This window comes from Pteropus medius, unplaced genomic scaffold, assembly GCF_902729225.1.
Source record: "Pteropus medius unplaced genomic scaffold, Ma_sr-lr_union100, whole genome shotgun sequence".
NCBI lineage: Eukaryota > Metazoa > Chordata > Mammalia > Chiroptera > Pteropodidae > Pteropus > Pteropus medius.
In genome coordinates this window covers 2,505,862-2,520,890 of record NW_024354886.1, presented here as the reverse complement: position 1 = coordinate 2,520,890, position 15,029 = coordinate 2,505,862, and the positions used below count along the sequence as shown (strand labels likewise).

General features: G+C 36.1%; 1 protein-coding gene across 2 annotated transcripts in view; it reads left to right on the top strand.

Annotated features, from left to right (window-relative positions):
* Positions 1 to 15,029, top strand: part of ZFAND3 (zinc finger AN1-type containing 3) — a 319,318-nt gene that overhangs the window by 27,718 nt on the left and 276,571 nt on the right. The window lies entirely within an intron of this gene.

Below are 15,029 nucleotides of genomic sequence, written 5' to 3'. Positions count from 1 at the left end.
TTATAATCTTGGCTTCTTTTTTCTTACTATTCTGATTGAGTGTCCTTGGCTTCCCCATCCTCTATATTGGTGGTTCAATCCTCTTCTTTATCCACTCTGTTGATTTTCTCTAATATACTCTTCATCTCATTTGCTCTTCATTTCTGGCTGGTTCTTCATTTCTGGCTGGTTCCCTTTTATAATTTCCATTTCCATTTTGATATATATATATATTTTTAATATTTTTGTTAAAGTTCTCATTGAGTTCAACTCTTCCCCTAAGTTCATTGAGCATCTTTATAACCAGTGTTTTGAACTCTGTATCTGTTAGGTTGCTTGACTCTGTTATTACTGGATCTCTGTTCTGTTCTCTCATATGGTTTCTGCTTCTCTGTCTTCCCATTTTGGCTGCCTTCCTGTGTCTGTTTCTATGTACTAAACAAAGCTCCTAAGTCTCCCCATCTTATTAGCATGGCTTTGTGTAGTAGGTGTTGGCTGGCACAGTCCTAAGAGGGGTTCAGCTGCAGATCAACTTTACCCCACCCTATGCCCCTCTGGGGCCACCTGTTAAGATTCATCGAGCAATCCACAGATGCTGTGCTTATACTTGCCTCAAGAAACCACACCAGAAACTGAGGCCAGCTGCCACCAATGTAAGTCTTGGCGCTGTTCATCAAGGAGCACCAGACTTGCCAAAGACACACCTGGATGTGGCTTGGGTGGGGCCGCGAGTTGGAGGAGGCGGAATTTCAGGGAATCCTCTGGGCAGAGTACCTTGTTATCCAGTTTGATGACATTTCAGCTATGGCGGCGCTTGTGTCTGCACACTGGGAGTTGGGGAAGGCTCAACAGAGGAACAGTGGATGGATACTGCCAGCACTTCTGCCTGGGAGAGACCCTCGCCCGGCCCTCATTCCAACAACTCAGTGTCCCCCTGTAAGTCCCTCGTGCCCCTCATGCAACCAGCCCGGCACTGGAGCTCAGAATGAGCAGGTCTGTCACCATGAAAGTCTACTCGTGGGCATGGCCCTTTTAAGAGGTGTTTGCAGCTGCCTGGCTGCCACTGCCATAGCCACAGAGGCTATGGCAGTGGCAGCCAGGCAGCTGCAAACACCTCTTGAAACAGGGCAGCGTGACGTCATCGCCTCCTCTTCCCTTTTGCCATTGCAGCTTGATTAATTATTTCTCTTCCTAGTTGTAATGCTTCTGTTCGTCTCGATCCCAGGCGACTTTCCTTGCTGTTTGCTCTGTGTTTCTCTCACAACTTTGCTTTGGTTTCAAGAGAGATGAACAAAGCTTCTATCCTGTACGCCATTTTTTCCCATCTCTAAAATATCAAGTTTTTAATTTTGTGTGTGTGTGTGAGGACTGGGCTGGCCTAAAATTGTATCATTTAATTGTGGTGGTTTATGCTGATCGGATGCTTCTGCAGTTATATATAGTTTGGTCTAAAAAAGCTAAAGCCAATAAATTAGTAATAAGTGCAGTTTAGAAGGCAAAATATTAGAAGTTTGAGGTTTACAGGAGAACTATAATAGTTCTTTGGTGAGACATTTGGAATCTTGTTGGATTGTGATGTGGATGATTATTAATTAACCTTTCTGATCTGGTGATCTCCTCTAATATCAGTTGTCTAAATCTGGCTTTTTGGAAGATTTCACAGAGGGAGTTTGGATTCTGTGGCATTTGAAATTTGTGTCCATAATTTAATTCAACTTTTTTTTTTTTTTTGGCTATATAATTTTTTGATAGTGATTCAAACCTAATGAAAGAGTGAAGAATTTGATTTTGACGTTAGATTTTCTTACCAGGGGATACCTGCTTCAGAGGTTAAAATTTGAAAAGAGAGCGAGTACCATGTCTGATTTTGTTAGTCAAATGAAAGCAACACCTTTTCTTTTTTCAGGTGGTGGAGTGGTGTGGGGCTGAAATGACTTAATGTAAAATCTGGGTTGCATTTCAAAATGGGAGAGCATATGTAAAAGTTTATGTACTATGAATATACACAGTTAATATGCCTTTAATTATTGCTGCCTCACTTTTTGAGGAGTAAATAGGAAGAATTTTCTTTCTGGATAGAAACTTTGTAAAATAATGATATCGTTTATATTCAGGCAAAATACTGCATTGCACTCTTCTTGAACTCTGACATAACACACGAGGATGATCCATAACCCACCGTTTTTTCCTCTCTCCTTTAGACCTAGTCCTTCCTTGTGTGAACCTTAGTATTGGTTCAGTTTCTTTATTATTTTCTGTCAGTTCGCTTGCATGGCTTAATGTAGAAGCATTCTTTTTGCATCCATGTTACTCTCCTTTCTACAAATCTAATATTCTATTTCTAGAGACTTCCTTCTTTCCATATTCAACATATTTAGCTTTGTGTGACTGCTTCAGATCATACTCATAACTGCACCTGTTTAGTGAAGCAGATACCACCTGCTGACTTTCACTTTTATCTCCCTGTCCTTTTAGTCAGGGGCATCCTCCACCCCCACATGCATACTATTTCTAATTACCTCAGGTTGTCTGTTAAGTTTTAAACTCCTTGGTACAATCTGATTTTGTTCTCTTGATAGCATTTTGTTTACTGCGTAATACCTTCGTGCTTTTGTAAATAATGAAATACACATATTTCTCATTTACATGCAGTAATTTTGTGAGGATATATCTAATAATGTTAATATGGCAAATAATGTACCTAATATAATCCTTTTTACATGTTTATGCAACTGTATTAGAAAATCCAGAAAAAAAGAGTCAGTAAAAAAAAAAAATACCTTGCTTTCAAAAGTCCTTCAAATCTGATTAGGATAAATATTATGTTTATTAACATTGTTCACTTGTTGAGGATAAATGCTGCTGGGTTTTGTGGAAACATAAAAAATAGATATGATAAAGACTTTAGTTTGCCTTGTATTGGGAGACAAATACTTTTTACAAGTGAATATGAAGAATATAGTACTATGGAAATAATTGTAAATAAATATACCAGTCACATCGTTTGGGAATGAAGGTCTCTGTTTAACAGAAAAATTGAGGCTGAGCAAATTTCAGATGTTTAGCATGAGGTAATTTTTGTTTACTATCGGTTGAACCGAATCTCTAAAGTTCATTGACATGTGTGATTTATAGAACTGACTAAACATGGAGGAGTTACAGAGTAAAGGAGTAATTTAATATCATTTGGGTCAGTTGGAGAAGTTGTCTTGAAAGAGATGAGTTATGAAACAGTTTAGGATTATTATGGATTATTGTGATGAGAGAGACTTTTAGGTAATGGGAAGGGTTTAACCTCAACTTTACCTGCCCCCACTGCCAGAGGAGCATAATGGTTCTGAAAGCTTGGCTGTTCAATGACCAGGTCCATGGTGTAAAAGTGAACATGTTGGTGTGTCTAGAGAAGTAGATCAGTTAGTTGTATCAGATAGACTTTTTTAGGGTTATGCAGAATAGATACATAGATACATAGATAATAGATGACCAGAATTGCAAGGTCATCTTCACTGATAGACACATGCAATTTTATGCTGGAAGAACCTCTTGGGGCATATTTTCCCAGGACAGGTTGATAAATTGTAAATGTTTTCTAACAGATACTGAAGGCCTTCAAGACTTCTCAACAGAATGCCAAGATGTGGTAGGAAGAGTTAGACTTGAAGTGCACAAAGGTTTGAATAAGGCTTAAAACAAACCAGCGTTTGAGTAGATAGTGGAGTATTATGGCTTTGAAATCTGTCCTCGAGGCTTTAGGCTCCTGAGAGAGGATGACTTCTGACAGTAGAGGGTGGTTTTCTTAGAAAATTTAAATTTGCAAGTATATAACAAAAGCCTACATTCTCACATTGATTGAAAAGTGGAGCATTCATTGATTATAAAACTCATCCTGTTATATATTTACATTTGTTGATTTGAACTTGAATGGCATGTATTGCTGTCCAAGTTTTCTAACTGTATATTTAATATTTGCTGAGTGTGAATGAAACCAATCTGTTAGACCAGGTAAGGGAAAGTTATAAAAGGTTAAGCTGTTGATTTAGAACAATCCTGTGTGTAGCGCTTTGAAGACCATTGTGTTTACTCCTTGAGCAGTTGTTAATGTTTAATTGGCTCTTTGTGTTTACAGTGCTCTGCTGCAAACATTTTTGAGTTTGTCAGTTACTGTGCTGTCATTTCTGTAGACTGGAAGAGTTAGAAGGAAGTGGTATGCTCCTGGGGATAGCATTGGGCATAGCACACTGACTTCTATTCATGTACCTAGTATTATTATTTTGTACCATTTTACCAAACTTTCTCTATTTCCCCAACTCCCAAGCCACTGGCAATCACTTTTCTACTCTTTCTTTTTATGAATTTGACTTTTTGACTTTTTTTTTTTTGGATTCCACATATAAGTGACACCATGTAGTATTTACCTTTGGTGTATTTCAGTTAGCATAATGCCATTAAGGTCTATCCATATTGTCACAAATGGCAGGATTTCCTTCTTTCTCATGGCTGAATAATATTCCTTTCTGTGTGCATGCGTGTGTGTGTATGTGTGTGTGTGTGTGTGTATGTGTGTATGTGTATGTATACACAGACCACATCTGTATCCATTTATTCATTGATGAACACTTCTTTATCATGTATTCATTAATGGTCAAATTTGACCATATATATGTGGGTTTATTTCTGGGCTCTAGTCTGTTCCACTGATTTGTGTATCTTTTTTATGCTAGAGTACCATACTGTTTTGATGACCAAAGCTATGTAATATAGTTTGAAACAAGGAATTGTGATACCTCTAGCTTTGTTTTTCTCTCTCAAGATTGCCTTGGCTACTTGGGGTCTTCTCTGGTTTCATACAGATTTTAGTATTTTTTTCTATTTCTGTGAAAAATGCCATTTGAATTTTGATAGGGATTACATTGACTCTGTAGATTGTTTTGGGTAGTATGGACATTTTAACAATATTCTTCCAATCCATGAACACAAAATATCTTTTATTTGTGTCTTCAGTTTATTTCATCAGTGTCGTATAGTATATAAATATTTCTCTTCTTTGGTTAAATTGATTCCTAGGTATTTTATTCTTTTTGATGCATTCGTAAATGAGATTAGTTTTTTTAAATTAAAAAAAAATTTTCTTTTCAATTACAGTTGACATTATTATTTTATATTAGTTTCACGTGTACAACATAGTGTTTAGACATTTATATGCTTTACAAAGTGATGCCTCCTGACTCACTTAGTACCCACTTGGCACTATATACATAGTTATTACAACATTATTGACTATATTCCCTATGCTGTACTTTATATCCTTTTGACTGTTTTGTAACTACCAGTTTGTACTTCTTAATCTCTTTCTCCCTTTCATCCATCCCCTCAACCTTGCTTCCATCTGGCAACCATCAGTTTGTTCTCTGTGAGTCTTGTTTCTGATATGCATGTTCCTTTATTTTGCTCTACAGATTTTACATATAAGTGAGATCATATGGTATTTGTCTTTTCTCTGTCTGACTTACTTCAATTAGCATAATACCATCCATGTCCATCCATATTGTTACAAATAGTAAGATTTCATTTTTTTTTTTTTTAATGCCCTGGTTGTAGGCCATTGTGTATATGTACCACATCTCCTTTATCCAGTTGTCTGTTGATGGACACTTAGTTGCTTCCATATCCTGCTCCTGTAAATAATGCTGCAACGAACATAGGAGTGCTTATATCTTTCAAATGAGTGTTTTGGATTTCTTTGAATATGTTGAAGTGGAAGTGCTGGGTTATATGGTAGTTCTATTTTTAATATTTTGAGGAACCTCCAAACTTCTCCATAGTGGCTGCACCAATTTGCAGTCCCACCAACAATGCATGGGGATTCTCTTTTCTCCACATCTTCAGCAACACCTGTTGTTTGTTGATTTAATGATGGTTACTCTGACAGGTGTGAAGTGTTATCTCATTGTGGTTTAATTTGCATTTCTCTGATAATTAGTGATGACTTTGAGCATCTTTTTATATGTCTGTTGACCATCTGTATGTCCTCTTTGGAGAAATGTCTGTTCAGGTCCTCTGCCCATTTTTTAATTTAATTGTATTGTTAGTTGTTGTTGTTTTTTGTGTGTGTTGAGTTGTGTGAGTTCTTTGTAAATTTTGACATAAACCCCTTATCAGATGTATTATCTGTGAATATGTTGTCCCATTCAGTATATTTTCTTTTCCTTTTGTTGATGGTTTCCTTTGCTGTGCAGAGTTTTCAGTTTGATGAAGTCCCATTTGTTTATCTCTTGTTTCCCTTGCCCAAGGAGATACATCAGAAAAAATATTACTAAGAGTAATGTCAGAGAGTTTGTTGCCTATGTTTTCTGATTTCAGGTCTCACATTTAAGACTTTAATCCATTTTGAGTTTATTTTTGTATACGGTGTAAGAAGGTGGTCTAGTTTTACATTTTTTGCTTGTATCTGTCCAGTTTTCCCAATATATTGAAGAGACTGTCTTTACCCCATTGCATATTTTTGTCTCTTTTGTTATAGATTAATTTACCACATAGGCATGGATTTACTTCTGGGCTTTCTGTTCTGTTCCATTGATCTGTGTGTTTGTTTTTATGCTAGTACCATATTACCTTGACCACCACAGCTTTGTAGTATAGTTTGATCTCAGGTATTGTGATACCTCCAACTTTGTTCTTCTTTTTCAAGATTGCTGTGGCTGTTCAGGGTCTTTTATGGTTCCATATAAATTTTTGGATAATTTGTTCTAGTTCTGTGAAAAATGCCATTGGGTTGTCTTGAATCTATACATTGCTTTGGATAGTATGGACATTTTAATGATGTTATTTCTTCCTGTCCCTGAATACAGCATATGCTTCCATTTATTCGTATCTTCTTCAGTTTCTTTCCTCAGTGTTTTATAATTTTCCAGGTACAAGTCTTTTACCTCCTTGGTTAGATTTATTCCTAGGTATTTGATTCTTTTTGATGCAGTTGTAAATGGGATTGTTTTCTTAATTTCTCTTTCTGATAATTTGTTTTTGGTATATGAAACTGCACCTGATTTCTTAATATTAATTTTGTATTCTACTACTTCGCTAAATTTATTCTAATAGTTTTTTTGTGGAATCTTTAGGATTCTCCATAAATATTATGTCATCTGCAAATAATGACAGTTTTATTCTTCCTTTCCAATTTGGATGCTTTTTATTTCTTTTTCTTGTCTGGTTGTTGTAGCTAGGCCTTCCAATACTATATTGAATAAAAGTGGTGAAAATGGACATCCTTGTTTTGTTCCTGATATTAAGGAAAATGCTTCTAGCATTTCACCATCAAGTATGATGTTATCTGTGGGTTCGTCATATATGGTCTTTATTTAATGTTGACCTGTGTTCCCTCTTTTCCCATTTTGCTGAGTTTTTATCATAAATGGATGCTGGATTTTGTTGAATGCTTTTTCTACATCTATTGATATGATTATGTATTTGTATCCTTCATTTTGTTTATGTGGTGTATCATGTTAATTGATTTACAGATATGGAACCAAACTTGTTTCCCAGAAAAAAATCCCACTTGAATATGGTGTATGATCTTTTTAATGTTTTACTGAATTTGGTTTGCTAATATTGTGATGAAGGTTTTTGCATCTGTATTCATCAAGAATATCTGCCTGTAATCATCTTTTTTGGTAATATCTTTGTCTGTCTTTAGAATCAAGGTAGTAGTGGCCTCAAAATGAGGTTGAGAGCTTTCCTCCTCTTGAGTTTTTTGGAGTAGCTTGAGAAGAATAGATGATAATTCTTTGTTTGGTAAAATTTAGCTGTGAAGCCATCTGGTGCAGGATTTTGTTTGTTGGGAGCTTTGTGATTACTGATTCAATTTTAGTAGTAGTAATCTGTTCATATTTTCTGTGTCTTCTTGATTCAGTCTTGTAAGATTGTATATTTCTAGGAATTTATACATTTCAGATTGTCTAAATTGCTGGCATATAATGCTCATAGTATCTTATAGTTTTTGTATTTCCGTGGTTATTGTCACTTCTCTTTCATTTCTGATTTTATTTGTGGTGTCCTCTCTCTTTTTTTTTTTCCTTTGGTTTTTATGAGTCTGATTAAAGGTTTATAAATTTTATCTTTTCAAAGAACCAGCTCTTGGTTTCATTGATATTTTGTATTGTTTTTTAGATTCTATTTTGTTTATTTTTGCTCTGATCTTTATTCTTTCTTTCTACTCATTTTGGGTTTTGTTTACTGTTCTTTTTCTAATTCCTTTAGGTATAAGGTTAGATTGTTTATTTGATATTTTTTTGTTTCTTAAGGTAGGCTTGTATTGCTATGAATTTCCCTCTTAGGACTGCTTTTGCTGTGTCTCATAGATTTTGGGTCATTGTGTTTTCATTTTCATTTGTTTCTTATTCAGCTACCCTATGTCTTTTGATTGGAGCATTTCGATTGGTTGTAGGTCATCGTTTTTCTTGTAAACTTCTAGTTTCATACCATTGTGGTTGGAGAAGATGCTTGAGATGACTTCAGTCTTCTTAAATTATGGATACTTGTTTTGTGACCTAATATGTGGTCTGCCTTGGAAAATGTTCTGTATGCACTTGAAAAGAATTTATATTTTGCTGCTTTGGAGTGAAATGCTCTAAAAATATCAATTAAATCCATCTTGTCTAATGTGTCATTTAAGATTGCTGTTTTCTTGTTGATTTTTCTGTCTGGAAGGTCTATCCTCTTGATGTCAGTGGGGTTTTAAGGTTTCCTACAATGACTGTATTACTGTCATTCTTTCCTTTTATATTAGTTAATATTTGCTTCATGTATTTAGATGCACCTATGTTGGATGCATAAATGTTTACACGGGTTATGTCCTCTTGTTGGATTGATCTTTTTATTATGAAACATCCTTTGTCTTTTATTTTAGCTTTTGTTTTTAAGTCTATTTTGTCAGACATAAATACTGCTACCCTAGCCTTTTTTCATTTTCCATTTGCACGAAATGTCTTTTTTCATCCCTTTACTATTTAGTCTCTGTGTGTCTTTTGATATGAAATGGGTCTTGTTTTCTTATTCAGCTACCCTATGTCTTTTGATTGGAGCATTTAATTTATTTATATTTAAAGTGGTTATTGATAGATACATAGTTAGTGCCATTTTATTCATATTTATGTTATTATTTCTTCCTCCTTTTAACGAAGTCTCTAACATTTCTTGTAATACTGTTTTAGTGGTGATGAATTACTTTAACTTTTTCTTGTTTGGGAAGCTCTATCTGTCCTTCAATTTTAAATGATGTACTTGCTGGGTAGAGTAGTATTGGTTGTAGGTCATCGTTTTTCATCACTTTGAGTATTTTGGGTCAGTCCCTTCTGGCTGCAAAGTTTCTATTGAGAAATCAGCTCATAGTCTTGTGGGAGCTCTCTTGTAGGTAACTAATTGCTTTTTTCTCTTGTTGCTTTTTAATTCTCTTTTTGTCTTTAACTTTTGGCATTTTAATTATAATGTGTATTGGGTGGTCCTTTTTGGGTTCATCTTTTTTGGGACTCTCTGCACTTCCTGAACTTGTATGTCCATTTCCTTCACCACGTTAGGAAAGTTATTATTTCTTCAATAGGTTCTCAATCCTTCCCCTCTTCTCTTTCTGGCACCAATGTTGTTAAACTTGATGTTGTCCCAGAGGTCTCTTTATCTGTCCTTGTTATTTTGGATTCTTTTTTTCTTTTTGCTGTTGCAATTTGGTGTTTTCTGCTACCTTGTCTTCCAATCGCTGATTAGACCTTCTGTTTCATCTAATTTGCTGTTAATTCCTTCTAGTGTATTCTTCATTTCTGACTAGTTCTTTTTTTTATGGTTTCTTTGTTCATTTTTATGCTGTCTCTTTGATTTAGTTCTCACTGAGATCATATATTCTTCCCTTAAGTTTATTGAGCGTCTGTTTTGAACTCTGTCTACTAGATTGCTTGCCTCCATTTCATTTAGTGTTTTTTTTTCCTGGAGTTTTCTCCTGTTCTTTAATTTGGTACATGTTTCTTTGTTTCTTCATTTTGGCTGCCTGTGTTTGTTTCTGTATAGTAGGTAGATCTGCTATATCTCTTAGTCTTTACAGGGTGGCCCTATGTAATAGGTGTCTTGTGGGGCCCAGTGGCATAGTCTTCCTGGTCTCCTGAGCTGGATGCTCCCGAAGTATCCCTTGTGTGGGTTGTGTATGCCCTCCTGTTGTAGTTGAGCCTTGATCGCTGTTGGCACACCAGTGGGTGGTATTGACCCTCAGACTTACTGCTGTGAAGATTGGCCACAACCACAGTGTATAAGCTGCTGTGTGCGGTTTGACTCCACGGAGTGGTATTTGCCCCAGTGTGCTGTAGTGCTTACTGAGACTACACTTTGGATGTGCCATTTGTAGGGTAATCGTGTGGTGCTCTGTTGTCGCCTGACGGGCCACCTGTTGTATTGGTTTTGGGGCCTCTTGGGAGCAGCTTCCATGCAGGCCAAGGTCAGCTGCTGCCTGTGACCAGCCTGGGGCTACCTAGTAGGAGCTACACAGTGATTCATCTTTGGTCTCTGTCTGTGCTGAATCTTGGGGTATGTGACAGAGGCTATGTTGCAGACTGAGGATAGCTGCCACCAGTACCAGGCCTGGGGCAGCTCTGCAAAAGGCCTAGGGCACCCTGAGGCCTGCCGTCACTTGCTGGCTACCCGTTTGGCTCAGCCACTGAAAGAGCCTTGGGAAGTATGCGAGTTGGGTGAGGTGGGAAGTCAGGGAGTCTCCAGGGTGGGGCGAGTGGTGTCCACTAGGTTAGTGCAGATTCAAATTTGGCCCCAGTGTTCAGTCTGGGGCCACTCAAAAGGCTCAGAGTACACTGCTGCCTATCTGGGGCCCATAGATCCTTGAGAATTGTCTAAGAAAGTCTGCATTGTGGGCTAACTCCCTGTGCCCTCTAGCCGCCAAAAAAGCCTCAAGCAGTGCTAGAGTTGGGTGGGGGGTGGTGTCTGAGGAAGTCACCAGGATGGGTGAGAGGTATTCATGAATGGATGTCAGATGCTTTTTCTGTACGTATTGAGATGATTGTGATTTTTATCCTTCATTTTGTTAATGTGGTGGGTCACACTGATTTGTGGATGTTTAACCTTGTATTTATGGCATAAATCCCACTTGATTAATGTGTATCCTTTTAATGTATTGTTGAATTCTGCTTGCTGATATTTTGAAGATTTTTGCATCTGTGTTAATCAGGGATATTGGTCTGTAATTTTCTTGTGTCCTTGTCTGGTTTTGGTATCAGGTAATGCTGGCCTTATGAGTTTGGAAGTGTGCCTTCCTCTTCTTCTTCTTTTTTTCTTTTTTTTGGAGGAGTTTGAGAAGGATTGACATTAAATTCTTTAAATGTTTGGTGGAATTGATCAGTGAAGCCATCTGGTCCTGAAGTTTTATTTGTTTGGGAGGTTTTTGATTACTGATTCAATCTCTTTAGTAGTAATTGGTTTGTTCACATTTTCTATTTTTTCATGATTCAGTTGTGGTAGTTTGTATGGCTCTAGGAATTTATCCATTTTTTTATAGGTTGTCTAATTTATTGGCATATAATTGTTCATATATCTGTTACTGAAAAAAAAAAATTCTGTTTCTATGGGAGCAGGTCAACCACATTTCCAATGCACATGTTCTAGCCCTTACTTCAGGAAGACATCATGTCGTCTTTGGAGCCAGAAAGTCCAGGTTAACATCTACCACTTGTTAACTTTGTTACCTTGAATAGGGTAACGTCTTCACATCCCAATTCCCTTAATTATAAAAAAACTTATTACTTGCTCTTCAGAAGTGTTGTAAGGCTCAAACATAGTAATAGATATAGAAGCACTTTTTAAGCAGAACAGAGAAAATTGAGTATTACACTTAGGTTCTACCTGTCTCAGTTCTTTTTATTAAAGAGAAGCAATCATGACTTACTTTTGCTTAGAGTAATTTTATCTAGTCTATATTTGGCAGTTTGAACTAGACCTCTGTAAAACGTTCTCTATTGTTGATCCTCCTATTGCTACCCTCCTCCCCCATACTATTTGTAGCTATGCTTGTCTGTAGTTGTTAAGAGATAAAACTGTACCTTAAATTGTCTTAGAAGTATATAAATTCCAGGGTCTTAACTATTTTCCAATAACTCTGATGGTCATAGACTAAAAATGAGGTTTACTTATTGGGGAAGATCATGATAGCACCAGCCTGCAGACCAGCACATGAGGCTTTGGGATGAACAATAGATGAAGACTTAATTGATGAGCGGCTGCTGGATTTATGAGACTGGCCTTGTACTTCAATTGGGTAACATTTTAGAAAGTAGCAGCTGTACTTCATTGTTATCTGAATTTTGATTGATATTGATTTATTTTCCTGCCTTTAAAATGGATGCATGTTTATATTTTATTTATTTGGAATTACCTATCACAAAAAAACTTGAGGTAAGAGAGGTGACAGTTTTATGGAGTATGTATGATGTAGAATAACTTATAAACACATGGGCTTCAGTGGTTTTTATGGTTAATATTCAGGAGTTTAATTTTTAAATAATTTCCAGAATTTCAAATTTTGTTAGCCATTATTTTGTGACTATAGTGTTCATGAACTTGCACTCCCCCTGCTGACTGACCCCTTAGAAATACAGTGTATTAGAGAAAAGAAGAATCCCAATTCTGAGCTAAGAATATCTGTCAAATTTTATATTCTCTTTAGAAGTGGCTAATGTATCATTTTGATTAAGGAATTGATTGCATTATGTCTTTCCTTGTTTGTAACTTATTTGCAGTGCTATATAATGCTCAGAGGATATTCATTTCGTTTTTTAAAAAATCTTGGCCTTTGAGCCACCCTCGCTCAGGCCCGCTTCCATGTCTGGAAGTGTACTGTTTTACTTTCCCTTCCAATAAAGCTATTCTTTGCTGCTGTTAAAAAAAAAAAATCTTTTTTTAGGTAAACTGTATATTAATTATAGCACATGTCATAAATTTACTCTTTTGTATTTTCAAGAGCCACCTCAGCTATCCTTTTCACTGTTTTTTTTTTTGTTTTTCAAACAGAACAGCTTGTAATTTCTGTGCTTTTATTTGGTAATTCATTCGTATGGCATTTATTTCCTGAGTGTTGTTTTAGTTTCTGTAAAGCACTGATAGGTATTGAAGTGGATGTAGAAGGATGAGGTGATACTCTGTGAAGACTTGGAGTTTCTCCTCTGCTCAAAATCTATACTTCTGTATGCCAATGAAATATTAACTAAAATTCAGAGCATTGTTTTGTTAAATAGCATGATGAATGTTACAGGCAGTAAACAATTGGGTATTAAAGATGAGGAAAGCCATTGTGGTATTATAGATAAGGCAGGCATCAAGAATGACTTGAAGAAGACTGAAGAATGGATGTGTTTCAGATAGGGAGAAGTAGGGAAAAGAACAGGCATTCCACGCAGAGGGGACAACATGACAAAAGGTATAAGTAGGATATTAGTGTAATTTAGGGTACAGTGAAAAGCACTGGCCCAAGATGTTTACACACTTATTTGATTTAATCCTGACATTAATCTTCTGGTGTGATGTGACTCTCCATTTCACAGATGAAGTAAGTAAGACTTAAGGGGTTAAAACTATTATTAGCGTTTTCATTTATAAGTTATGAAAGGTCTAGGATTTTATGCTGCATATATTTGGGTGCAGATGAAGTTAACTCTCCTCTGGCTGAAGCTAAAGAGGGAGTTGGATAGGGCCATGGAGCATAGGTAGTATGATGTGTGATTTTTGCTCTCCGAAAATTTAGAAATATTTCTTAGTATTCATGAAATCTGGGTAACTGGAGCTTTATTCTAACATTTCATTGTTTTTTCGAACTTGCTAACATTATTTTGAACTATTGGTAGTACGAATGAGAAATATGTTGTATGTGTTCTGCTGCTCTGCACACCCCTTTCCTCACCAGTGTCACTGGTGGAAATGGAATAATTGGTCCATGGCACTCTTTCCTGTTGAGTCTGGATCTGGCCTCATTTTTTAAAAAATGCACTCAAGGAGGGAATAGCATAAGGAAATTTTGTGTGGTTTAAATTATATTTAATTTATACTTTGATTTCTTTGATTTTTAATGATGACCTGTTTTGGTGTTAATGTTGAAAATTTTGGTTTTCACACATTTTTCTATCCACTTTAACTAAAATGATTTTTCAAACATTTTCAATGGATAAGCAGTAAGACTTTGAATATAGTAACTGCCTGACTAGAGCAAGGCGTCCATCTGTTCTGGGAGACAGACAAACCAAACTGTCTAGGACATGTGGTGTTTAGACCATTTGTTGAATCCTGACAGATTTTTGTCCAAAATGGGTAGATGGATTGCATGGATGACATACACTAACCTCCATGAAGGCAGGGGATTCTCTTGATTACTGAGGACTAAGGTAGATGCTCTTCCTCTTTCCCAGCTGATCATTTAAGAATAACTGTTTACCAGGTTTATGAAGTTGATGAAACACATCTTGAGCAATTTTAAGATTAGTAACAACTTAAAAGTTCTGCTTTTTAATTTAAATTAAAAAATTAAACCAAGTAAGGCTTTTGCTTTGAGGCCTGACTCTATCTCCACGATTTCTTTTTTCATTCACACCATGATTTCTTTTTTCATTCACATATATAGACAGTTTCCCTTTTTGTTCTTACCAGACAATATTCTCCATAATGGCTTACTTACTGGGGACCTAAGATAAGCATAATGATGGTTTCATAATTAAATGTGAGAACTGTTGAGTATTTATCATAATTCTACATGGAAGGATTATAGATTTTCCTGCAAGAGTCTTCTTCATAGTAGGACATAATGAATGGTTAGGAGTCGGAATGCCGCAGATCGTCAAGTGTATTATGTCTGTAAATAGCCTTTTAAAAAAATTTGTGATATAATTGACATGTTACATGTAAGTTTTAGATGTACAATGTAATGATTTGATATGTGTATAAATAGTGAAATGATTACCACAATAAATTTACCATCCATCACCAAAAAGTTAGTTTTTCTCCTTGTGATGAGAACTTTTAAGATC